Source organism: Pogona vitticeps, chromosome 2 (genome assembly GCF_051106095.1).
Source record: "Pogona vitticeps strain Pit_001003342236 chromosome 2, PviZW2.1, whole genome shotgun sequence".
Taxonomy (NCBI): domain Eukaryota; kingdom Metazoa; phylum Chordata; class Lepidosauria; order Squamata; family Agamidae; genus Pogona; species Pogona vitticeps.
In genome coordinates, this window is record NC_135784.1 from 226,711,098 (window position 1) to 226,738,986 (window position 27,889).

General features: G+C 38.6%; 1 protein-coding gene across 48 annotated transcripts in view; it reads left to right on the forward strand.

Moving 5' to 3' along the window:
• The window catches only part of PTPRD (protein tyrosine phosphatase receptor type D), a 1,767,834-nt gene that overhangs the window by 411,470 nt on the left and 1,328,475 nt on the right, over positions 1 to 27,889 (forward strand). For all 48 annotated transcript variants that reach the window (XM_078384988.1, XM_078384990.1, XM_078384987.1 and 45 more), the window contains exon 3: positions 11,474 to 11,547. The gene's annotated coding sequence lies outside the window, so the exon portion shown is untranslated. The remainder of the gene's footprint in view (positions 1 to 11,473; positions 11,548 to 27,889) is intronic.

Sequence of the window (27,889 nt, forward strand, 5' to 3'; positions counted from 1 at the left end):
AATGCCCCAGATCTCAATCCGATGGAGCACCGATGGGATGTACTGGAACACCAAATCTGATCCATGGAAGCCCCACCTTGCAACTTGCAGGACTTAAAGTACTGCTAATGTCTTGATGCCAGAGGTCTTGTGGAGTCCATGCCTTGATGCATCAGAGCTGTTTTGGCAGGTTGAGGAGGAACCTACGTAATATTAGGCAGGTGGTTGTAATATTGTGGCTGACCATGTAGATGTGTGTGTCAGCAGAGGAAGGAGGAAATTTTACTCATACAGTCAGAGTAAACTTGAAGAATGTTTACTGTATAGTATGTTGAAGTATAAACCAATTATACTTGAACATTTTGACTTGATATAAATTTTGGTTTGTGCTTGACAGACTTGTAACAGTTTCATATTATATTCTTATCTGGCATAGTAACAGCAGGCAACTAACAGCAGCATAACAGTCCTAACACAACACCTACAGACAGACATACTAACAGACAAGTTATCAGACAAAGTGTCACTTTGTCTTATATCTGACAGTTATCCCTCTAAGCACCTATTGGCTAACAATTGACAAAATCGTAATTGGTTAAACATATTCTCTTATGCAACTATAACTCATTCATTCTTACAGTATACACTTATACATGCTGGGTTGCGTAATTATATTTTCTAACACCCATAGCTGGAACAGTAAATTAATATAATAAACATAAAACTGGGAACAGCAGAGAGGAGTTATGAATCAGTTTGGGAAGAAAAAGGATGGGCAGTGTTGCTGAGCACCCCGGATCCTCAGGCGTAGACATTGGAAACTATTCTGCCAATGGATTTTGGGATTCCCAGGTCACTTATTCACTTTTTTTTTTGGGGGGGGGAAGAGCAAACTAACCATTTATCTCAAATATATAAGACCTAAATTAGTTTTATTTGGAATTAAGAGAAAGAAACTATTTCCCTTATGGTGTTTATTGTTACACTGACTTTCTTTCAAAAACATGGCAAACACATAAATGTTCTTTACTAGGACAAAAGCAGAGACGGAAATTTGCAGGAGGAGTTCTAAGCTACTACATTCATGATGGGAGGTTGGGTGGGATAGAATTTAGCTGAGAATTCCATTGGAATAAAATAAGAATTCTCTTCCAAGGGGGCAGATGTGCTTCTTGTCCATCTCATTGTGGAAATGGGCATAAGGGGAATGAATAGGCCCATAATCCAGGTAAAATCCAGATAATAAAATACTGTGACAACTAAGTGCTGGGGGGGGGGAAACAAAACATTTCCCAGAGGGCAGGCAGGTGACAAAATTGTGCCCAGGAGCTGCCATTTGCACCAAGAATCATATCCTGTGCTTCTTTACCTATGTCATATGTGACAAGGATTGATTTTTCCCAGGCCCTAAACTGCTACAAGATTCACCGCTCTTCACATGGAAAGTTTTCTCCTCTCGTCCCAGGGGTACTATTGCTGCTACGACTTGTGCCTCCAAAACTGTAGCACTGGTGCATTAGTCCCAGAGAGAATGATGATGGGCCCAAATACATCACTACTGGCTGTCTGATGAGATTTAGATGAGATTTAGGTAGATGTGCTTATCCAAGATGCCTTCATATTGTGGAAGAGTTTGATGCCATTGACCACGGTCTCCTTCTCGGGTACCTCTCTGATAGGAGTCAGGTGCACTTCTTTGTGCAGAATAAAATTTAAATGGTTGTAATGGAAGATCCCTATTTGGCACCTTGGTCAGTGGGCTGTGGAGTCCCTCAGGTTTTAGTATTGTCCCCAACACTATTTAGCATTTGCGTGAAACCACTAAGAGAGAGTGACTAGCGATTGGGAGTTCAAACTGTTTTAGCCGAGGAGTCAGAAGATTTTTCCTCTGCTATTATTAGTCACAGTTAAATAGCTCATTTGCTCCCCTGCCCTCTTCCTGATGGAGCAGAATGCAGCCTTGATTCACAGCTATTTAGTGGATAGATTCACACGTCAGACATGCACATACCTGCTCTCCATACTGAAGAGCTGCGACTAGCAGGAAAGATTTGCTAAGAGCTTTCACTACATCTATACAAATGCCTAAATCATATTAATAACCTGTATTTAATGCTCTGATCTGACAAAGATGGAAGTATGCCTTTATGATGAATTGCATACCTCTTTATAATTAAAATCTAAAACATGGAAGATGAATATTCCACCAGATGGCAGTAAGCTTCCATATACCCCAAATGGAACTGAAACAGTCTGGATTCATCTTCCAAGAATATTCTTTTAGCAAAAGGATGTGGCTCTGTGGCCGGATTTATAGAAGAAAAGTGGTTTTTCATTTGGGAGAATGGGGAACTGCTACATATGCAAGGATTTTACTGTACAGTAGTTATCTATATAACAAGAATTTTGTTTACTGTTCCGTCTGCTGCATATGCTGCATGTTTGGGGTTTTTTTCCTACATTTGGGGAGTGGATTGCATACAGGTTTATGGAGAATTAGAAAAACCCAATATGCAATACCGTATTTACATATGGAAAGGTAGTTTGATTATGTGAATTCTGCGTTTGAATGTTACCACTGCACTACACAATATGAAAACAAGCCACTTTTAAAAATCTGAATAGCTCTGAATAGTTGGAAATAAGATTCAACATCATTTTAGTATTTGGCTGAATGGACACTGTCCAGCTGGGAATATTAAAATACCAAATAATCTTGTGATATTTTTATTTATTTATTTATTTATTTATTTATTTATTTATTTATTTATTTATTTATTTATTTATTTATTTATTTATTTATTTATTTTAAACACTAGCAATGAGCGCTTGTGGAACATTTGTGTAACTTGTGTTTCATTTGGAATTAGCTTTTGTGCACTGTAGTCCATGTTGTCAGATGTAGGTGGAGAACAATCCATCAAAGACTAGTTTGAATAGCAATTTCAGATATTCTACTTTATCATAACAGATAACGTGTTGCGGAGTGCTAGTTAGAATCTACAGCTTGATCCCCTTAAATGCACAATGTACACAGATTCCATTGATATCTGGATGGGTGTATCCCATCAACAAATGCAGAGTTCAAAATTTCAATGTTGGTTGAGTGTCCGACTCTTTGTGACCCCATGGACCAGAGCATGCCAGGCCCTCCTGTCTTCCACTGCCTCCCGGAGTTTGGTTAAATTCATGTTGGTCACTTCAATGACACTGTCCAACCATCTCGTCCTCTGTCGTCCCCTTCTCCTCTTGCCTTCGCTCTTTCCCAACATCAGGGGCTTTTCCAGGGAGTCTTCTCTTCTCATGAGATGGCCAAAGTATTGGAGCCTCAGCTTCAGGATCTGTCCCTCCAGTGAGCCCTCAGGATTGATTTCCTTCAGAATGGATAGGTTTGTTCTCTTTGCAGTCCAGGGGACTCTCAAGAGTCTCCTCCAGCACCACAATTCAAAAGCATCAAGTCTTTGGCAGTCAGCCCTCTTTATGGTCCAGCTCTCACTTCCATACATTGCTACTGGGAAAACCATAGCTTTGACTATGCGAACCTTTGTCAGCAAGGTGATGTCTCTGCTTTTAAGAAGCTGTCTAGGTTTCTCATCGCTTTCCTCCCAAGAAGCAGGCATCTTTTAATTTCATGGCTGCTGTCCCCATCTGCAGTGATCATAGAACCCAAGAAAGAAAATCTGCCTCCATATCTTCCCCTTCTATTTCCCAGGAGGTGACCAGTGGCCATGATCCTAGTTTTTTTGATGTTAGGCTTCAGGCCATTTTTTGCCCTCTCCTCTTTCAACCTCATTAAGAGGTTCTTTAATTCCTCCTCACTTTCTGCCATCAGAGTGGTATCATCTGCATATCAGAGGTTGTTGATATTTCTTAATTGTGGTTGGGATTCCTCCAGTCCTGCCTTTTGCATGATGTGTTCTGCATACAAGTTAAATAAGCAGGGGGCAATATACAGCCTTGTCCTACTCCTTTCCCAGTTCTGAAACAATCAGTTGTTCCATATCCAGTTCTAACTGTTGCTTCCTGTCCCACATATAGATTTCTCGGGAGATAGATAAGGTGCTCAGGTACTCCCATTTCTTTAAGGACTTCCCATAATTTGCTGTGGTCCACATAGGCTTTTGCATAGTCAATGAAGCAGAAGTACATGTTTTTCTGGAACTCTCTGGCTTTCTCCATAATCCAGCACATGTTAGCAATTTGGTCTCCAGTTCCTCTGCACCTCTGAAATTCAGCTTGAAGTTCTGGGAGTTTTCGGTCCACATACTGCTGAAACCTACCTTGTAGGATTTTGAGCATAACCTTGCTAGCATGTGAAATGAGTGCAATTGTATGGTAGTTGGAGAATTCTTTGGCACTGCCTTTCTTTGGGATTGGGATGTAGACTGATCTTTTCCAGTCCTCTGGTCACTGCTGAGTTTTCTAAACTTGCTGGCATATTGAGTGTAGTACCTTAACAGCATCATCTTTTAAGGTTTTAAATAGTTCAGCTGGAATGCCATCTCCATTGGCCTTGTTGTTAGCCATGTTTTCTAAGGCCCACTTGACTTCGCTCTCCAGGATGTCCGGCTAAATGTCAGCAACCACACTATCTGGGTTGTCCGGGACATCCAGATCTTTCTGGTATAATTCCTCTGTGTATTCTTGCCACTTCTTCTTGATGTCTTCTGCTTCTGTTAGGTCCCTCCCATATTTGTCCTTTATCATGTCTATCTTTGCACAAAATATTCCTTTAATATCTCCAGTTTTCTTGAACAGATCTCTGGTTTTTCCCTTTCTATTATTTTCCTCTGTTTCTTTGCACTGTTCATTTAAGAAGGCCCTCTTGTCTCTCCTTGCTATTCTTTGGAAGTCTGCATTCCATTTTCTGTAACTTTCCTTATCTCCCTTGCATTTTGTTTCTCTTCTCTTCTCTGCTATTTCTCAGGCTTTGTTGGACAGCCACTTTGCTTTCTTGCATTTCCTTTTCTTTGGGATCCTTTATGTTGCTCCCTCCTGTGGCCCAACCACTTCATTAGCTGTGGATCTACTTGTACTTGTCCTCCGCTTTTCCTCAGTAGCATGTTGGACACTTTCTGACCTGAGGGGCTCATCTTCCAGCATCATATCTTTTAGCCTTTTGTAACATTTCATGGAGTTTTCTTGACAAAGATACTGGAGTGGCTTGCCAGTTCCTGCTCCAGGTGGATCATGTTTAGTCAGAGCTCTCCACTACGACCTGTCCATCTTGGGTGTCCCTGCCCGGCATAGCCCATAGCTTCTATGAATTACTCAAGCCCCTTCGCCATGACAAGGCATCAATCCATGAAGGGGAACTTTTAATGTAGCCAATTCTTTTGTCAGTATTACAAAACACAAAGAATTTTATATGGATACAATAGATAGTGGAACATATAACAGCTTTTCCTGAAGGTGTCAACAAGTTTATACTGCATGTAGTAGATGTCCTTGTCAAGGGCATGTGTATACATGGGGCAGACACAAAGGCTATTTAAGCTCAGTTAATTTTTTAGTAATATTTGAAACTTGGTGGAGCTTTTTCCCCTGTTTGTTTCTGGAATTGCAGCACTTAATTGGTGATTTATTCTTTTGGACAATAAATATGCTGAATAGGCTGCCTGTAAATTTCCCCCTCACATGAGAAATTTCTACGCACTATCAGGGTCTGTACAAAATCTTTTGATCAAGATAAGGAGTGGATTAATGGCACAAAGAGCTGTACCGTGTAGCCTTGGCCAGTTTCCATGAATGCCACCATGAGAACAGACTAGTGAACCACTTCTAAGGCCTTTATTTTTTAAAAAAAAAGTGAGAAGGATTGCTATAACTCTGATCTGAATACAGAGTGGAGGACACATAATAATGGGCTCATGTTATAGGAAGCCAGATTTAGGTTGAATGTCAGGAAAAACCTTCTAACAGTAGAGCAGTATGACAATGGAATCAATTACCTCGGGAGTTGACTTGAATGCTGGAGGCATTCAAGAGAAAATTGGACTTCCATCTGCTTTGATCTGGATTCCTGCATCAAGTAGGAGGGTTGGACTCCATTGCCTTACAGGCCTTTTCTAACTCAGTTATTCTATGATTCTATGACACATAATTATTATTTATGGCATGTCATATATCTGTTTTCTTATCAGGAATGATTATATCTTCCTGCATATGTAGTGAACGGAAGGTTGCAAGTTTCCTCTGTTGTTTTAGCTGTTGCTATAGAGCCGTGGTTCCCAACCTTGGGTCCCCAGATGTTCTTGCACTAAAACTCACAGAAGCCTTCACCACTAACTGCGCTGGCCACGATTTCTGGGAGTTGTTGTTGAATAACTTTTGGAGATGCAAGGCTGGGAACCACTGCTATAGTGATTGGGCGGCACAGAAATTAAATAAAGAAATAAAGAAATAAAGAAATAAAAAATAAAAAATAAAATAAAAACTACTACAACGAAAGAAAACTTTCCTATTTTTGTGAGGAAAACAGTAAGGCAGTTGCCTTTAAAATGCTTTGTTGCCCACAATGTGTTTTGTCTGTGCACTGGATGATAGTTCTAACTGTGTCCTGATTTGATTTGCTGGAGTGCTTTTGTTAGTGTATCTATGAACCAGATATAAAACAATGGAGATTTCTATGATCCTGTGGAGTGGAGAGATGCAGAATTGGTGTAGCTCAGTGTTAGGTTTATATGCAAATAATGTAAAATATATTGGGCTCATTAAACATTACTAGTACTCTGAAATGATATTTATTTTTATGTTCCTATTCCAGTTTCTGAGATTTCCCGATTCTGATTGTTTTGGAATCTGTTTTCCAACATTGTCTGGAGAGCCTCACATTTTCCTTACACCTTATTTAAGTTATGTAATGCTGCCTCTATTAATGAGTAGGGACAAATATAATACTGTCACTTTTCCACATTTCCTTCTTACAGCAGCAGGAGTAGGAGGCATCATGACTCCTCAAAATATCTGCAGAAGGAGTGGACAGAGTTTAAGGAACTTATTGTCCTACTCTTGTATACTTCTTGTAAATTACATAGCCATTCAGTAGATTATTGATTGATTGATTGATTGATTGATTGATTTGATTTGATTTGATTTGATTTGATTTGATTTGATTTGATTTGATTTGTATCCTGCCCATCTGGTCTATATGACCACTCTAGGCGGTTTCCAATATAAAAACAATAAAATAACACAAAAATATTACATAAGTCATCCAATAACAAATTACAATACAAAAATAGAGTAAGAAATAAATAAAGAAAAAATAAAAAGAAAAATCAAGTATTGACTAGAGGGAAGGCCTGAATATACATCCATGTTTTTAATTGGCTTTAAAAGGTACCCAGCGTGGGGGCCGTGTGAATCTCTGGAGGGAGGTTGCTCCAGAGGCGAAGAGCCACCGCCGAGAAGGCCCGATTTTGTGTCTTTTCCTTCTGGGCCTCCGTCGGCGTCAGGCTCCTCAGCCTCACCTCCTGACTCGCACGGGTGATCCGGGTAGACCTTGGTGGGAGCAGGCATTACTATACCATATTCTTTGCTATGGAAAACTATCCAAGCAATTTCTATTGGAGTAGAAAATGTAACATCCTGCAGTGCACATGAAGAAATGGGCTGTAATCCACAAAAGCTCGTGCTAAATGAAACTGACCAGCTTTTAAGAAGCCATGAGACTCCTGGCTCCAGAAACAGTGTCCGCCTGTATTAAGACTACATTAAGACATTTTGGGGAAAATATCATACATGAGAGCCTTGGGAGTGGAAGTGTGATACGATATGTACTCCCTAGAAGTATTTGCTTCCTCAATGGGGGAATAAAAAGACTTAGTTTCTCCAATTTAGAACGACTGGGTATGTGGGTTTATGAATTTTTGGAAACTATTGATTCTTTCAGTAAGTAGTCTTGCCTTCTTTTGGGGGGGATTTTTAAGAAAATAAAAATAGGTTTCATTGTTTTTAGTACAGAAATAACTTCTTCACTGACGTATGATTTTTACAACAATGGGCTTCAGTCTACCTGCCAAATTTGACTTTTAGGATCCTATACAAGTTATTTTGTAATTAACAGCATGTGATCACATATGGAATGTCTCAAAATAAACCTTATTTGCACAATAATTATTTAAGTGGATTTTATAGCATTCCTGATTAAAACATCTGTGCATCATTTTGCCCTCAGAATACTGTACAATATCTTTTGTTTTGATTCAAGTTTACATAGCTAATTGCCCTCTAATATTCATCAGGTATTATATGATAGAAACAGGGTCATCCCAGCCCAGTAACTCTTCCTGTTTGAAAAAGAATCATTCATTAAAGGTGCAGCATGTCACTGTGCCTGACAGAATTCCTGGCTTCTTTGACAACTTTCACTATTCATAAATATATACATGAAAAACACTAGATCCAGGCTGGATAGGTCACATGTATATTATCATCCTTGTTGTTATGTGCCTTCAGGTTAGAATTGGCTTAGTTTGTGACCCTAGTAGGGATTTCAAAGTAAGTGAAGTATTTCAGAAGTGGTTTTGGGATATGAGTTTTCCTGGCAGCCAGGGAACCCAGGTCTCCCGAGTCATAGGGCAAAGATTTTGTGGGGTCCTAGATGGGGTATGCAAATTAACAGATGTTCTTTGCCCCACAATTACGGCATCCAAGATTCCTTCACAGTATAGTTTTCCAAATTAAAAAAGTCTGAAGATCGTGTGCAAAAATGTCTATAGGCTATTGTGCATGTGAAAATATACATGGATTTTCATTTAAAAAAACTTGATGTAGGCAACGGATGGCGACGTTAATAACATTAACGTTGCAGAAATATTATTGTGTTCTTAACTTATTCTATTAGTTGTCATTTGAGCAAAATACCTCCAGGATGCCAAGGGAAAACTATGACACAGACTCAACTTTATTTGGAACAAAACTGCCCACAGTTTTATTGATTTCAGCTGCCAAATAGCCCTGATACTAGCACAGAGGATGGATCACTCATTAGCCCCTGGCTGATGATAACCCAGATAAGAAAAGTGGAGTTACATGTGGTCATGCGCTGCTGTGTGGGCCCCTCTGTCCCCAGGTGGGGTGGAAATGTGCAGCACTCTTGAGCCAGGGGTACACTTGGACTCTGCCCCCCCACCCCCTAAAAGGGCCTCTACCTAAGCAAAGGGTGCACCTGGACTCCACTCACCACATTTTAAAAGGTGGCTCTACCACTCTTGCTGGGGGCCCTCCTCATTTCTCATGGATCTGCCCTTCCTTTGGCAGCCACCGCATTACCTCAGCCCTCTGGACCCCTGTTGAGGATAAAAACAGCCCCCATTACATCAAGAATTGCACTTCTGCTGTTGCTTGTGTAGCTGAGTGGAACTGACAACTGCAAGCAAAAGAGCCCTGTACTTTTTCTACTAGTATCATGTTGGGTGCCATCTCCAATTTATTCCTATGCTGGAAGTCATTACCACGAAGTGTGGGGGACGAACAAGATATTAAAGCAGGTCTCTGTAATGTTTAATTGGCACCATTAATATGTAGTTGTGGTATGGATTGATTTCACACCATTCAAACTAACTCTTTTGGTGAACTTTCTCCCTTCTGTTACAGCTAACAGCAGTGGAGGTTTCAACAAAGTTTAAACCAACTGCTTGTGTATTCAATTGTTGCCGTATCATCATGTCCCCTGAGCTTATCAGTGATCAAGGCCATGACTGAGTGGAGAACATCTGTTGAACTTAATATGTCCACCAGCAGAATTGTTAGGGAAGCCATTGTCCCAGCTTTCTTAAACCCTTGTGCATCCAAAAACTGGTTCCAAAGAACTGGGAGACCTGCAAGGCCTCGGTTTCAGGTAGTGCCAAGGACCAGAAGAAGATCAGGGGAGCTAAAGAAGTTCAGTCACACTGGCTTTAGTAATTTGTGATTTTAGTTCTGATTTTCTTGTTTTTGTTTGGTGGTTTGGGTTTTTGTTTTGTTTTTGTTTGTTTGTTTTTTTTTGGTGGATTGTTGTCTCCCCTATGTTCTTGAAGGGAAGGGCAGGATATAAATTGAAATAATAATAGCAGAATAATAATAAATCTACCATTTTTACATTATACTATGATGTGAAGTAAATTAACATTCTGGCTCTGATGTATTACAATGGTAAGGACAGGTTCTTAAAACATACTTTGAGACGATACATGGTCCGGAACACGGCAGTCAGACTGTTGACTGGTGTGAGCAAATATGAGAATATCACTCCACTTCTTGCTCTCCTGCACTGGTTATCCGTTGTGTCCCAGATCAGATTCAAGGTTTTAACACATGTAAAGCTCTCCACAGTTTGGAACCATGTTATTTGGAGTGTCCAACCCCAATATCATCTGCCCAACCAGATCCTCCCAGACCAGGTTCCTCTGGGTGGCCAACCCGAGGGAGGCCCAAAGGTCTTCACACTAGAGGCAGGTCCTTCTCCGCAGTCACCCCAAATTTATGGAATCAACTTTCGGAGAAGCTATGTCTGGTTCCCACCTGTTTGTCATTTAGAAGAAAACTTAAGATGTTTCTTAAGTTTTCATACTGACCTGAGTTGTTATCAGGGATGAGGTCCAAGATGGTATGAGGTCTCCTGCCTTGGGCAGTGGGTTGGACTAGAAGACCTCCAAGGTCCTGTCCTACCCTACGTCGATTCTGTGATTTTATGATTCTTGCTTATGTTCATTCTCCTGCTTTTGCAAATTGTTCTGGTGCCCCTGGTGTTTCATATGGTTAGCATTTTTAACTGTTTGTATAATTTTCTGGTATTTGTTTTGATCCATTGTTAAACCACCCAGAATAGTGTTTTTTCACTAATAGGGTGGCATATGAATGAATGAATGAATGAATGAATGAATGAATGAATGAATTTGCATTTTCCAGAGAAGAACCTTTAAAATACTGCCCCGGCCAGAGAAATTGTGTAATGGTATAAGGTAAAATTGTTTTGTCTTGCTTTTCCTTAAAAAAAACTGTTTAGAGTGGAAGAAATATATTAAATTACAGTCTGCTTTCTTTTAATATATCATTTGTTTCTGTCTAATGCTTTTGGTTCCTTCACAAAGCAAACAAATGTTTAAGCAAAGAATAGCTTCTATTAGTGGAAGAAGCTAGACTTAGTAATTTATTATTACTACTTATTCCATATCCTATATTTTTAAATATAAAAAAATATAGAACTACAAACCTCAAATTAATGTAATAATATTAACAAAACAAAATGCCTTTTCGGTGTGTGAATCCTGAAGTTTATTTTTTTCGAGAACATTGTGAGTTCATATCTTAAATTGGCTAATTGATAGGCATGATCACATGCCTGGGGATTTTAATCAGAAAAAACCCCATAAATTTGTTATTTGTGATTTTTCAACCTTGATGAATCACAAATCAAAACGAACCACCATTTTTCTGATCTATGCCTATCTCTAGTTCATGTCTATAACTGTTAATTTCGCTTTCTTGGTCTCTCTCTCTCTTTTAACAGGAAACTTTTAGGAGTCTTGCATTTATAACCCTCCAGTCATCGTTACTTTTTCAGATGTCAAAAATTGAAAATCGGTAAGTTGTTCACCTTATGCTTTTCATTAAATTGTAAATAAAAGATTTACCTCTAGTATTATTGATAACAGTTGTGAACATTATTTGAAGATGCTTTCTTATTGCTAATTGGAAAAAAAAATGCATTTTGAAAAAAACATTACCAGTGTTTCAAATTCAAGATTATTAAGAGTGGAAACTTGCATAATAAAGAGGAAGTGTTTAGGTTGTTTAGGCACTGGATAAAAATGAAAATAAAAGAAATTGTTACCGTGTTTGGACAATATTCAACTTTCTAGAACACTGTGGCTTCCCAGCTAGACTACACCCATTGAATCCACTGCTGAATGGTAAGTCAACATTTATGTGAGTTCCACTGATTCAATGGACCTACTCCATTAGGACTAGCAATTGGATGCAGGTAATGGGAAGAAGATGAAGTTATTTGAGTTTGTGGAGGATATAAAACACTAGTTTTTGTTAGTTAAATAAGCAGAGGACATGGCATTGAAAGGGGGGAAAAACTATCTTCCATTTTGGGTCAGTGAATTCTCAGTCTCCTTGCCCCCCTTTAGATAACATTAGCAAGATCCAGAATGAAAAAAAATTAAGAACCTCAGTTAATGGCAATGACACTTCAAATCAATTGAGTTATTGTTTTACATTGTATTGTTTATTGGCTTCCTTTTGAGTGAAACATGGGTCAGTATAATTGTTGCTCTACCTAATACATCAAATTAATATTTTCCATTTTTAATCACTTGTGTGCTGCTTGCAGGCACACACACACACACACACACACACACACAGAGAGAGAGAGAGAGAGAGAGAGAGAGAGAGAAAGAGAGAGAGAGAGAGGAGTATACAAACTTAGGCCTCAATTGAATTGTTAGCCTCAACAAAAATAGAATCATGGAAACAATCAGAACAAGTTAACACTTCTATAAATTCCATTGATTCTGCTGGTCTCCTGTACTTGAGATTAATTGTTGGATTTAGGCCATGAGGTTGTCTTTATTTTGGCTTTTTTTGCCTATATCCTATTTTCTGAATGGTTTATTTTAGTTAAATTCAATACACTGGGAACCACTGAAACCATGAAGGCTACATAATATATCTGGTCATATTCCCACTGTCAACTAAGGATCGTTTTCTCCTTACTGAAATACATAACTCACTATGATTAGGGAACTTCTAATACTTTCAAACTTCATTGTTGCTTTTTCCATGTGGAAACTGTCTGCCAGAAATATGTTCCTGCTCTTTACATAGGCTCTGCCTACAAGTAAGACCACCACCCCCAGTTGGAATTCCATCTCATGTGGAGGGCCTACACATAAGCAGGAAGCATTCCTCTACTCTACAGATGCATTGTGATTCCCAGTGTGGTGCAGTGGGTAGAGCAATTGACTAAGACTCTAAAGAACAAGGTTCAAATACCCACTTGGCCATGGAAACTCACTGGGGGAGTGGAACTGGTAAAACCACTCCGTAAATATCTCACTTACGTCAAAAGCCTTATCTGTAAATATTTAACTTATTTTGAAAGCCACAGTCAGTTCCAACTTGACAACACAGAACATGCAGAGAGAGAGAGAGAGAGAGAGAGAGAGAGAGAGATTGCTTTCCAAAGTGTCTGTAGAGTGAGCAACAACAGAGAGGGAAGGGCTAGTTGCCCCCCTCTAAGTTAGATGAGTCTTTCTATATCAGTAACAACTGAGTAAGCCTGTCATATCTGAACCAATTGTTTACAGTTTGTAAGATTCAGATTTTCCCAACAACATTCATAAATTAAACTTTTCAAATGGATTTTCAAGCTTAAGATTTTTTTTACTCCGTATTTCATAAGAAATGAGGGCCAAATGATTTGTATTCCTGCACTAAAAAGGGGGTTAGACTTGATGGCCTTATAGGCCTCTCCCAACTTCATAATCCTGTAATTTTAACTTGTGTTCTTTTTTCTGTTCTCTCTTCCTGACAGTATCAAACTGGGGTTTTAGCAACAAATGATGTATTTAACATCTTTTAAATTTTATTTACAAATCTAAAGCACACAGTAAATTCTTTGAGCCTTATCTGCTTCAAGACAGATAGATATACATAATCATTTCCCAGTGAGACCATAAAACACATGTGCACATCATCTGCTTCAGTCTGAAGGTGTGATGGGGGAAAAGGATTGGCAGAAGTTTGATTTGCAGTGCTCATATAGGGGTGCAGATTGATTTGGGGGTTCACAATTAACAGTGGATGGAACATTTAGCCCATAGTTCCCCCTTCTCTCCTTCCTTCTTATGGTCCCACCTCTGCCAATTATTTTATGGGGCATAAATCAGGACATAATAAGAATGAAGACGCAGAAATAAGGTGATAGGGTGATTAGCACTAATCTCATACACGTGAGAATTTTTTTAAAAATGGAGAGAGATTTGGGGGTAGGAAAGAATATGGGAGTGTGTTCCCATAATCCTGGACATCATGCCCCAACTTCCTACATTACTGAAACTCTACCTGTAAACATGGCCCCTATCTTTATAAGAATGTATCATAACTAACCAGACATGGAAAAGCCTGTTTGAATTGTTCTGGCATGAACAACTAGAAGCCCTCCAGTAGCAGAGTTAAAAAGTTGCTTTTGAAGCAAAAAAAAAAAAAAAAAAAAAAAAAAAAAAAAAAAAAAGGCTGAGCCAACTCAAATCAGCCTTTGCTTCATGTGGTCAGTGTCAGATCCTGATTTGGACAACTGAACCCCCCCACACACACCCCAGGCATCCTATAAGATTTACAGATTTCTCAAGTAAAGAGAACAGATTTGTGGTTCGTCATAAGTGGAGCAAATCCCACAGTATTTGACCATATAGTTGCAACCTGAGTTAGGCTGGCTATTGGATGAACTCTCAGTGACTGGATCTGACTTTGGAAACTCTTTTTCCCACAGTTGCAAATTACACATTGACATTTTAAAGACATTGTGGAAAGACTAATGCATCTCTCTTATTCAGTCAATGAAGAAACAAATCTTCATGACCCAGCCTGCCTCCTCTGCATATTATTTTGACTTTGCATCTTTGTGTGCAACTTTGTTCAATCCCCACTGTTTCTATGCTCAGATATTTATATGAGAGTAATAACCATAATTATAAGACGTTAACCCAGCATCTGTTAGAAGACATATTTTTTCATTGCTGACAAATTCAATTAAAGGTATTGCTAGCTAAACCAATTTGAACAACAGCTAGCTTGGAAAAGGCCACTATTTCCCATACTAATTTCCAAAGCCATTAAATCTGCAAAATTATACGATTCACCTCCAGACAAAAACTGAGTTATATAATGTAGTGCCTGGATCTGCTTGGGGATATTCAGGAGAGTAAAGTACAGAATCTCCTCCATGAAAAGTTTCTTGATTACAGTGATGCTGACGCAATACAATTAGAACTTGGTTTTGGAAAATAAAATGTAGATAATCTCTCATTTTTAGCCAATTTAGTGCATTTTTTTCAAAATGTTTAGATTTCAGCTTACTGAAAATTGTAAGATATGAGGAAAAATCTGCTGTATGGTTTTAATGTATAACTCTCTGTTATACTTTTTTCTTTTTCAAAACATGTTTTCCTCATCTTTCCTTTCCACACCCTGAATTCTTTGGATATCTGTGAAATTGATCTGACCAGTGATTTACATTACCTTTCAAACCTAGAAGTATCTGCCTTCTAATTTCCATCCAAAGAAAAAATCTATTGGGTTATTTGACATTTAGACACCAGCTATTGGGTTCATTTAGATGAACAGACTATAGATGAACAGAAAGACAGATTATAGGCAAAATACTGGTGAATAATATATAAAATCATTTTTCAAAGAAAAAACAATTGTTAATTTACTGCTGACTTGTCAGAAAAAATGTACTTTTCTGATATGCAACTGAAAATACATTGATGAAACACATTTCCTCCTAATCCAAGTTATTATTTAGAACATTTTCATATACATCAAGCAAAACCAAAAGAAAAAGATAAAATAGACACTTTTCAGACTTCTTACCTCACCCTTTAAAACAGCTGCTTGTCTTAGAACATTGGAAGAAGATTTTGAATTGCACTGAATTTAAACGTTTGCTATATTATTTATTTCATGTGGTGTAAATAGTTTATGAATCACTTTTCTGCAATTGTATTCAAAATTATGCCAATATATTTTTGAATCAAAGGTATATGTTTTGATTTCTTTCTATCAATAAAGTACTGGTTATTGAGAGAAATACTTGGCATGGCAACATAGTGAAGATATTCCTTATATTAGCTGAATTCTTATTTTATCTTTTGCCTTCACTTTTATTATAGATAATGGAAATCTTTATATTTATTGCCACCTAGTGATGTAACTAAGAAGCACATGCAATGTAATACTTCTCTTTCTTTTGCAAAAACAGGGGAGCTGGGCCATAGGCTGTGTCCTACAGAGGCAGAGTGTCCATTCATGGGGTAATCCTCTAACCGCATTCACTTACATGCAGTGAACGCATTTTTTTCCCCAGTCTTTACCTAGGAATGCAAATGAGGACTGCATATGCAAGGGCAGAAACACTAACTTTCACATTCAAAACTGAATGCTTGAATAGGGTTAGTGTTGTGGAAAAATAGTATGAGCCATTCCCCTCCACCTTCCATTTAGCCTCCATTTGAACTCAGAACTTCATGCCACAGTATCTAATACAGCTGTTCTGTATTACAATTAAGACAGAAACATAGATTAATTATATTTTATGTAAAGCATTTGGACAGGGCACTAGTACTGGAACAAAATGGAAAAATGACAAATCAGGGTGGTTTGTGGCTACCCATGGGCTACAAACTACAAACCACCCACAAGTCTTGGAAAAGCTAATTGGTCTGTGGTTCTTTTTTTTTTTTCTGGTTTGTGCCTGGAGAAACTTAATGTCTCCATCCACTGCTGCCTGCCTGCCCCCTTCCCACCGCCCACCACCACCTCCCTACTGCCCCTGCCTCCACTCTACTTCATCCTCCACTGCGGCCATCTTTAGATACAGCGGCCTGGCTTTCCAGAAGGGAAGCCAGGCTGCTGTGTCCAAATATAATGATGTCCATCTCCATTCTGAAATATTGGCCTGTTGGTTTCTAGACTCTGAAAGAATCACAGAGACCTGTAGTGTTGACCTGCTTTTTTGCAAGATCTAAACTTTAATCTGGCAAGATGTGGCCATTGAATACCCATCAACAGCAAAGAGTACAAAGTGTTTATGGGAAAATTTTTATTATTTATATATTTATTAGATTTTTTTACCCCACCCCTCTAGACTATGTGTACTCGGGGCGGCTAAAATATCACAGACAGGACTGGAGAAGTGGCATGTTTGTTTGAAAAACTTAGCTGTAAGAGGAAGGTCAGTTGTGGTGGAAATAGAGGCATTTTTAAAAATATATGGACCCCTTGTATTTATCATGTTACATGTCAATATGCCTGTGCAGGGAGAACACTTTTGGTTTACTTTTGATTTGGGTTCTTTGTCCAGGGCTTCTTTTAATTTTCAGATCCTTTCAGATACCTGGTCTTTCAGTAAACCTGAAAGGGCCTATATCTTTTGTCTACATTCATTTCAGTTTTCCTAATTCAGGTTCCTGGCACTGGATCAAGTTAAGACATGCAGAACCCACAAAACTACTACAAAAAAATCAGGGTCAAGGCAACAGACAATAATCTATCCAAAAGTGGGCAACAGAAAAGTTGACACTATTGCAAAGATCTGCAGCAATTCAGCTTGGCATTAAATCCAATTTTAGTTTCAACTGGTACAGACTCACTAAAAACAGTAGACAATAAGATGTCCTGAAAAGTACGAATGACTCTGCTCTGCTTGTAACTGGCATTGGATTCAGCCCTAGGAAGGCAAAGACAGTGGTGGCAGAGATGGTTCATTAGGGAAGCTGTGATCAAGAGTCTTGGTGACATTCTTTGGTAATTTGATTTGGGAAGGCATCATCCAAATCTTCAGTCTGGCGAGGAGGACTGTAATAGACCCACTATGTATACCATCAACATAGCCAGTTGTTCATTTCCAGAATCTTGCTTCCCAACTTTGAAAGAAATGAATGATTTTAAAAAAAAACACCTGCATCAAAACAACCTTCATTTTCCTTCCCAGAACTGTGTAGTCGCTTGCAAGAACTCGAAGGCTGTGTATAGCAGCATCATTTGTTTTGTCCAGATCAGAAGGAAGAGATGATATTTAGTGGCCTCAGTTAATCTTGACAAGTTTTCTACCATATACTTGGAGACAATAAACATTTCTGTGCGGATGCAAAATCAATTCTGCAAAATGTTGCCTCTGCCCACCTCCCTAGAGGCAGTGCTAGACCACCACTACATATTTCCTTCTCCTTGGGAAGATTGCAGGAATTCTTCCATCCAGAGAATCCTCCATTGTGACTTCTGTGCTGTCTGCTGTCTTGTTCCAGTAGCTTAGAGTCATGATCCATGGAGAAGGCTGATATTGGTTCTGTAGCCCCAAGGACACTGTGTTTTTCTTTATTACTCTGCTTCTCTGTGTTGCATTCCTCCAAATGATTGTCTCCTGCACTTGGTACTCTTCTTTGTATGTCTCCATATGTTGCTCTTGCAGGAGAGCCTGGTCAGTAATGGCCAAATTGATCAAATTAACCTAACACATATTCCAAAATTAACTCACTCAGGATTCTGCTAACTGCACCCATCCACTCAATATAGAGTAGGCAAAAGAAAAGAAAACTCAGAAACCAAAACATTGGCTAGCCCAATGTCAGGCCAAAAATTCTTACATGGCTTTGAAATGACCAGCAAAGCCCATCCTGAAGAATAAAGAGCCATGTCAGTAAAGAAACAGAAGCAGGGCTTGGCTAGCCACTATCACAGATCATTTGCAAAGTAAACCTTGCTTTTAACATGTTATGCAGCTGTGTGCCAATGCAATCAGGCCAAGGCACCCATCTCTCTTATGCCCACCCACCATGTGTCTTCCTTGTTGAAGCCATGAGAAAGAAATAACCTTGGCTGAGAGATTTTCTGCCCAGAAGATGGTGACTTTCGGCAGAAGTACGCCAAATATGATCAGTTTCCCTTTCAGTATACACTTAGAATTTACACTTTTGGAAACCAAAGATGGAGTAGCATACCTAGGTTTGACTTGCAGCCTGAGAATTGACTTACAGACCAGAAAAAAACCAAAATGGAACAAAAATGCCCTGTTACGGGATTAATCGGTTTTCAATGCACTGTAGGTCAATGGACTTTTTTACTTGAGAACCGCCTTCCAATACGGATTAAGTTCTCAAGTCAAGACCCCACTGTAATTAATTAAATGATTCTATAAGATGGGAAAAATTAAAATAAATCAAATAAAGAGAAAAAAAGGAAAGAGGACAGGAATTAACTGGAAGGGAAGGCCTCCCTATACATCCATGTTTTTAGTTGGTTCTTAAAAGTACCCAGAGAGGGTGCAGCACGAATCTCCGGAGGTAGGTTATTCCAGAGACGAGGAGCCACCGCCAAGAAAGCCCGGTTTCTAGTTCTTTCTTTCCGGGCCTCCCTCAGCGTCAGGCTCCTCAGCCTCACCTCCTGGCTCGCGCAGGTGACACGGGTAGAACTAGTTGGGAGTAAGCGTTCCGCCAAGTATCGAGGTCCTAAACCATTTAGGGCTTTATATATAAGCATTAACACTTTGAAGTCAATGCGGAAACGGATGGGCAGCCAGTGCAGCATAAATGGCATGAAATATGTATTTAAAAGAAATATGTATATATATTATCAAATAAATCATATATCATATATATGATGGTGCAAGAAAACTCAATGAAGAATGTTAAAGCCCTGTAAGATTCCTTGCCTCCAGCCCAGAGAACTCTATCCCCTTCAGCATCTCAGTAGTGTGTGTGAAATGCATCTAGTGTCCTTTCCTTTTGAAAAGCAAAGTAACATGCACCTACACACATACATAGAATCAGCACAGAAATAGTGGCTATTAAGAAAAAGAAAAACAACTCAAACAATCAAACAACCTTGCTTTAGGAATTCACGCAGCTCTCACAACTGTCATATTTTTGCAGTTTTTACAGTTATTGTATTTTGGCCAATACAATAACTGTATCTACAGTATTGGGAAATTTTTCAGCATCCTCACTGGCAAAGAAGAGAATGTTTATGTTGTTCTTAAGGATGAGACTACTGAAGCATTACATACTTTTCATATGTTAGTGCAAAACATATGTAGATCAGCTGAGGTTTTCTAATTTTTTCCTTGAAATATGCATCAGGTCTTGCTGTTTTCTGGATAAAGAAAGGTATGCTTTAACCTTCCTAACTAAGAAATGTCAAGCCTTTGTGATAAATAGGAATGCCTAAGTCACAACTGCAGGTAAATCTATTATACCTCCCTTTTTTAAAAAAAGAAGAGCAGGAAATCAGAATTCTGGAGTTAAGCATTCTTTAATGTCTGTCTTAATTGCAGTTGCCAATTTCCTCAAAGGTAGGTAACAAATTAAATCCAGATACACAAATTGATGTACAGAAATGGCTCAATAATGGAATATAGCCAACAATGTGCTGGCTAGAATATTGAGAAATGTGCCTGTATTATCTTCTCTTTTAATTAACTCATGCCATGGGGGAAATAAGTCTACATTTTTGCATTTTCACTGCACTGCAAAAGCAAACGTATAAGAGTGAGTGGAAATAAGTTTGTGAAGAACTGTTTTGGTATGATCTGCCTGAAATGTCTTCTCTATAGCATCCAGATATGACTAAGAGCGTACCTGCAGCCTTGACCAGTCTTATTTATGAAGAGGATAACTTGATTGGATCAAAGGTGCCTGTCTGATAAAGTATGAAAAAGTACTCTGACCAGAGTAACCAAATTATTTCAAAGAAAGCCTCTATTTTCTCTATCCTGATATCACTCGTTTTTTTAAAAGAAGCTAAAATGAACTTTAAAAAGCAGAGGGGGGATGTCTTATGTTCCTCTTGCTTTATTTTTTAAAATGACTAAAATTGGCTGCAAGTTAAATTGTGCTCCATGTTTTCCAATTATGATAAACATTTCTTCCCATGCCCCAATTTGTTTGCAATAAAATTGTATTTTATATTTTAAGAGCTCCTTTTTTTTTTAAAGAGAGAACTTTTATTTTGCAAAAAGCACAAATGTTTTGGACAAAATACAATCCTTTAATTTTTTCAAAGTCCAAGAATGTGAAAAATGCACAAAACTTCTCACAATATTATGCAGCCAAAAATAAAATTTAGGGAAGAATGCAAAAAAAGAATATTCCTATAGCAAGAAGAAGAGAAAAGCTGTGATGAATGGCTAATGAAACCCTCATAATTGTTAACGCCAGATGAGAAACAAAAGTAAAACCAACTTTTGCCATACCTGGAACAAGAAATTATGAAAATCCGTGGATTGTTTCAGCTATCTTTAGGTATCTGGCAGTGGAACCAGAAGTTGTCAGTTCGATTCCGCGATTTGACTCCTAGAGTAAAGGCCAGTCTGTGTAACCATGGGCAAGCTGTATAGTCCCCTGATGCCCCCAGAAGAAGGGAATGGTGAACCACTTCTGAGTATTCTTTACCTAGAATACTCTGAAAAGGATCCCATAAGTCAGAATTGATGGCACATGCTTCTTCTTCTTCTTCTTCTTCTTCTTCTTCTTCTTCTTCTTCTTCTTCTTCTTCTTCTTATTCTTATTATTATTATTATTATTACTACTACTACTACTATTACTATTACTACTACTACTACTACTACTACTACTACTACTACTACTAATAATAATAATAATAATAATAATAATAATAATAATAATAATAATAATAATAATAATAATAATAATAATAATAATAATAATAATAATAATAATAATAATAATGGATTGCTTTAAAGATGTGCCACAACATTTGATTATCCAATGATAATCAAATATACTGGGTAAGAGGCTACTATACTCTGGTTTAATCGCCAGTCCAAATGGAGATGCTGCCAAGAAATCACAACAAAGCTACGGCTGGGATGAGTAGCTATGAAGGAACTAGAAAGGATCCTTAAATATCTAACTATATTGCTAGAGAAGAAGGCTAATATCATCCACACTATGGCATTCCTAAATATTATGTAGGAAAATGAAACTAGGCAGTAAAAACAAAACTGACTAAAAATAATTCTTTGAAAGGTGTTGACATCCATATTTTACAATGGATGTCTAGAAAAACAAATGAGTTCTAAATCAAATCAGATCTGAATGCTCCCAAAAATGACAAGCTAAAAGGTTTTTGTTTTGTTTTGTTTTAAGAATCTTCTCTTTCATTTCTGAGTTCTTTAGAGTGGGAGGGCACATAACCTCTTACACACAAACTTTCCAGTGACCTCAGCTGCTCACTCTCCTGGAAGGGACCTGGGGTGAGTGAGATCAAACTCCCTGTGCCTAGCTCTGCAACCAAGCATTCCAACTCCCTAAGTTATACCAGCTCTCAAAAATGACTAGCAACAAAAGGAATCAAAGATTATAACAATCACATCATCAGAGGCTACTACTGTTTCTCTCTGTGTTCACATATTTTGTAAACTAAAAGCAAGGACACTGAGATAGGCATAGTGGTGTTCCTCTAAAAATATAATAAATTATATGGAAAGTTTCTATTATGAAACAATGCAAAGTGATGCTATGATTTTGTACATAAAAGCAGTGTGACTTTAAAAGGGAAAGACCATTAATTCTGCCATGATTGGGTCTCCATCCACGTATGTCAAACATATTTGTGTTTCATAATCAATCAGTTGGAAAATTGGCATGGCTTTGCTTGAGCCTTTGGTATCTTAAGGCACTAAAAGTTTTACATTCCTCAAGGGATAACCTTGTTGAAAGAGGAAATACAGTTTGGGAGAATGTGTTACCATACTTCCTACTTCCCAAAAGTTCTAGTATTACTCTTGGCAAAAAATAAACAAACAAACAAGTAAAAATATTTTAAACAATGCTTAACAAGCATATTTTGAGAGAAACTGTGTTTAGAAATTGAGATTTTTGGAGAATAAGGTGTAGTACAGATTTTCACATAGATTTTAAAACAATTGTAATTACTACTGACTAAACTGATTTCATGGATTACTGCCTTGTGATGGTGAAGGGGCTTGAGTAATTCAGAGAAGCTATGGGCTATGCTGTGCAGGGACACCCAAGACGGACAGGTCATAGTGGAGTGTTCTGATTAAACGTGATCCACCTGGAGCAGGAACTGGCAAGCAACTCCAGTATCTTTGCCAAAAAAACCCTCCATGGACAGAAACAAAAGGATAAAAGATATGACACTGGAAGATGAGCCCCTCAGGTCAGAAGACGTCCAACATCCTACTGAGGAAAAGTGGAGAACAAGTACAAGTAGCTCCAAAGTTAATGAAGTGGATGGACCAAAGCCGAAAGGACGCTCAGCTGCAGACGCGCCTGGAAGTAAAAGGAAAGTCCGATGCTGCAAAGAAAAATACTGCATAGGAACCTGGAATGTAAAATCTATGAACCTTGGGAAGCTGGATGTAGTCAAACAGGAGATGGCAAGAATAAACATTGACATCCTGGGCATCAGTGAACTAAAATGGACGGGAATGGGCGAATTCATTTCAGATGATTATCATATCTACTATTGTGGGCAAGTATCCCATAGAAGAAATGGAGTAGCCCTCCTAGTCAAATAAGAGTGGGAAAAGCTGTACTGGGATACAATCTCAAAAATGATAGAATGATTTCAATACGAATCCAAGGCAGACCTTTCAACATCACAGTAATCCAAGTTTATGCACCAACCACTGATGCTAAAGAGGCTGAAACTGACCAATACTATGAAGACTTACAACACCGTCTAGAACTGACACCAAAGAAAGACGTTCTTGTCATTCTAGGGGATTGGAATGCTAAAGTAGGGAGTCAAGTGATAAAAGGGATAACAGGTAAGTTTGGTCTTGGAGTTCAAAATGAAGCAAGGCAAAGGCTAATAGAGTTTTGTCAAGAGAACAAGCTGGTCATCAGAAACACTCTTTTCCAGCAACACAAGAGGCGACTCCACACATGGAAATCACCAGATTGGGCAATACCAAAATCAGATTGATCAACAGCTTCTCATAGCAAAATACAAGCTTAAACATAAGAAAGTAGGAAAAACCACTGGACTAGTCAGGTATACTCTAAACCTAATCCCTTATGAATACACAGTGGAAGCGAAGAACAGATGTAAGGAACTAGATTTGGTGGACAGAGTGCCTGAAGAACTATGGATCGAGCCTCATAACATTGTACAGGAGGCAGCAACAAAAACCATCCCAAAGAAAAGGATGCAAGAAAACAAAGTGGCTGTCCAACAAGGCCTTACAAATAGCAGAGAAGAGAAGGGAGACGAAATGCTAGGGAGATAGGGAAAGGTACAGAAAAGTGAATGCTGACTTCCAAAGAATAGCAAGGAGAGACAAGAGGGCCTCCTTAAATGCACAGTGCAAAGAAATAGAGGAACATAATAGATAGCGAAAAACCAGAGATCTGTTCAAGAAAATTGGAGATATTAAAGGAAGCTTTTGTACAAAGATGGACATGATAAAGCAGTGGTCCCCAACCTTGAGCCTCCAGATGCTCTTGGACTACAACTCCCAAAAACCTCCACCACCACCTCTTCTGGCCAGGATTTCTGGGAGTTGAATTCCAAGAACATCTGGAGGCCCAAGGTTGAGGACCACTGTGATCAAGGACAAAAATGGGAGGGACCTAACAGAAACAGAAGACATCAAGAAGAAGTGGCAAGAATACACAGAGGAATTATACCAAAAAGAGCTGGATGTCCTGGAGAACCCAGATAGTGTGGTTGCTGACCTTGAGCCAGACATACTGGAGAGCGAAGTCAAGTAGGCCTTAGAAAGCATGGCTAACAACAAGGCCAGTGGAGATGGTTGCAGGGCGAGGTGGAGGAGCGCAATTAATTCACACCGGGCTTTAGTCTGCACTTCACAAGAGTTATCTAAGGTGCCAGCCTTGCAGGTAGGGTTCACAACTTTGGATAGCTCCTGTAAAGTTTAGATACCAAAATCTAGAATAGTTCCCACAGCTTTTTCCCAAATTTCCCTTTGCCACTGATGAATCTGATTCATAAGTGATATACTGTGGGAGCTCCATTGCTAAGTCCAACAAAGAATACTACACAGTCTTAAAAAGAGAGACATTTATTATATGCATTCAAGGGCTTTAAGCCACTTAATCAAATGAGGTAGCAAATATTTATTCAAAAGGTGTAATACAGCTTGTATATTTTGAAGGGGTAAATACCCAAAATAATGTTATTGTTAATTTCTAGGTTGTGGATGCTCATGGGTGTAACTAAAATTTCATTGTAAAATGTAGATACTAGCATCTTCTAATGTTACATTCAGAACAAACTGCTTGGCAACCCAAATGTGGGGTGCTGAAAATGGATGATTATTGTTGTCTACTGTTGACATCTCTTGTAAGAAATAAGTGTTGACACACTTATAATGAAAATGCTGTTACTGCAAATCTGTCAGGTTAATGTTACCCTAGAGTTGCCTTGTGATATTTCATTATCCATTACAGTGAAAAAATATTTCTGCTGTAAAATCATGAAGAAAGAGTTTTGCCTGAGCAGTTATCATTGTCTAATCAGCAGTTATTATATTAAATTTAAAAATTCTTATGTAGCAGATAATATTTATTCCATGCAGTAGTAAACCATGTCATTAAGCATTCATGAAAAGTAAAGGAAGGTTATGAGAAATGAGTTACAATTAGTGTGATTTTAACAAATTCATAACTTTTGTACTGCTAACATTATTCTTTTAGCAACTTGAAATTATAAAATAGATTTAATTACACAAGTATTTTAGAAATACTTTGCAGTGCAAATGCATCAATAACATTCTCATTTGTGCTGCCATTCATAGGGAAAATTCTCTTTTAATATTTTTTTTTCATTAGGAAACTTATGCAAATAAAGTTTCTGTCCCAACTATGCAGAAGAACTGCAAGAGCGAAAGATTCCCGCAACTGCTTTCTAGAAATCCTCTCAAAGAATGCTCTCAGAGTAATTAGAAGAAATAAATTGCCAGGAATAGGTGGATACGACTACAATTGGTTCAAGCTAAGTTACTATATCTATGAACATGTTAAGAAATATGGAAATTAGTACAGCACCCCACAGACTGGAAGCATTCAGTGTGTGTTCCATTCCCTCCAAAAAAAGAGAACTATAGTACTATTTGATTTATTTTCCATGCATGCAAAGTGATACTTAATATTTTGCAACAAGCACTTTTACAGTATATGGAATGAGCCAGGTATTCAACCTGGATTCTGAAAAGGAACAGGCACTAGAACTCATATTACAAATACGTATCAGCCTCTGGATTCCCAGTGTGATGTACTGGATAGAGTGATAGACTAGGGCTCTGGAGAACAAGGTTGGAATCCCTCCTCAGCCATTGGGGAAGTGGAAGTGGTAAAGCCACTACTGAAATATATCACTTACCTTGAAAGCCCTTTTAGAGGGACACTATAAGTCTGTTGTAACTTGATGTGTGTGTATATACTGTATACAGTGGTGCCCCGCATAGCGACGTTAATCGATTCCAGGAAAAACATCGCTATCCAGAAACGTCGCTATGTGGGGGGAAAACCCCATAGGAACGCATTAAACTCCGTTTAATGCATTCCTATGGGGACAAAACTCACTGCTAAGCAGGAATCCTCAATCCGGCTGCCATTTTCGCCACCTTGGTAAGCGAGGAACTGGTGTGAAAACACTGCAGGCAGCCATTTTCTTCTTCCAGCAGCCATTTTGGAACCACTGATCAGCTGTTCCAAAACATCGCAATGCGAAGATCGGTAAGCGAAACGCTTACCGATCATCGCAATGTGATGTTTACCCTATTCAGAACATCGCAATGCAATCAGTTTTTTGATCGCAAAAAACGTGTCGCTATGCAGATTCGTCGTTAAACGGTGTGCTCGTTAAGCGAGGCACCACTGTATGTATATATGTATATATACTTACACACACACACACACACACACACGCACACAGAGAGAGAGAGAGAGAGAGAGAGGAGTGTACCTGAAAAATTGAGAATAATATATTTTTATGTCTTAAAGATTACAATAAGACATTTATAGTTCCATGAGCTAGTTCCCCCAGGCTGTGGACCCCACAGGCTGGAAGTTTGATTCCCCATTGTGCATCCCAAGAGAATAATAGAATCACAGAATAGTGAAGTAGACATTATCTAGAGGGGCGGGGTAAAAATCAAATAAATAAATAAATAAATAAATAAAGAAAGAAAGAAAGAAAGAAAGAAAGAAAGAAAGAAAGAAAGAAAGAAAGAAAGAAAGAAAGAAAGAAAGAAAAGTTGGAAGGGGCCTAAAACGCCATCAAGTCCAACCCACTACTTGATACAGGAATACAAATCAAAGGATATCTGCCATGTGGTTGTTTAAGTTTCTCTTGAATACCTCCAGTGTTGGAGCACTCACCATCTCTCTAAGTAATTGGTTCCATTGAGAAGAGCTACCCTGTGTAGCCTTGGTCAAGCTGCACATTCCCGGGGTGCCCCCAGAAGCAGGGGACGGTAAACCACTTCTGTATACCTAGAAAACCCTAGAAAAGGTTGCATGCAAAATGTCAGAATTGACTTGACAGCATGCTTTTATTGCTAGCTGGATAGCTGTGTTTGGTATCTAGCTGGGGAGCCAAAGACTGGGGGAATTAGCTTGATGGCACACAATCATAAAAGCCTTTGGTTGTGTAGATCATGAAACAGGCATTTTCTATAGATCATTCTAAATACATTGGTTGTGCCTCAATATTTATTTATTTATTTATTTATTTATTTATTTATTTATTTATTTATTTATTTATTTATTTATTTCCCTCCCATTTGGTCTGGTCGACCACTCTGGGCGGCTTCCAATAAGGTGTATACAATAAAACATAAGGATTTTACAAACAGTCCATAACACATCCAATAATATGTAGGCATCCTTCAGTCTCAAGAGACTATGGTAACATGCTCTGTATGGAGGTCTTGGAACAGCGTCTAGTGTGGCTGAGAAGGCCAATTCGAGAGTGATAATCTCTTCCACATTGAAGACAAATCCAATCTGTCCCCTGTCCAGCTCCCTGGTTGTTTCGGGACTGCCTTTTTGCCTCGGCCTGCTGTACAAGAAGAGAGATACCACGGTAGTTATTGCAGTCGCCCCTGTCGCCTTTGTTCTTATACAATGCGACGATGTTTGCATCCTTCATGTCCTGTGGTACTTCACCTTCCCTCCAGCAA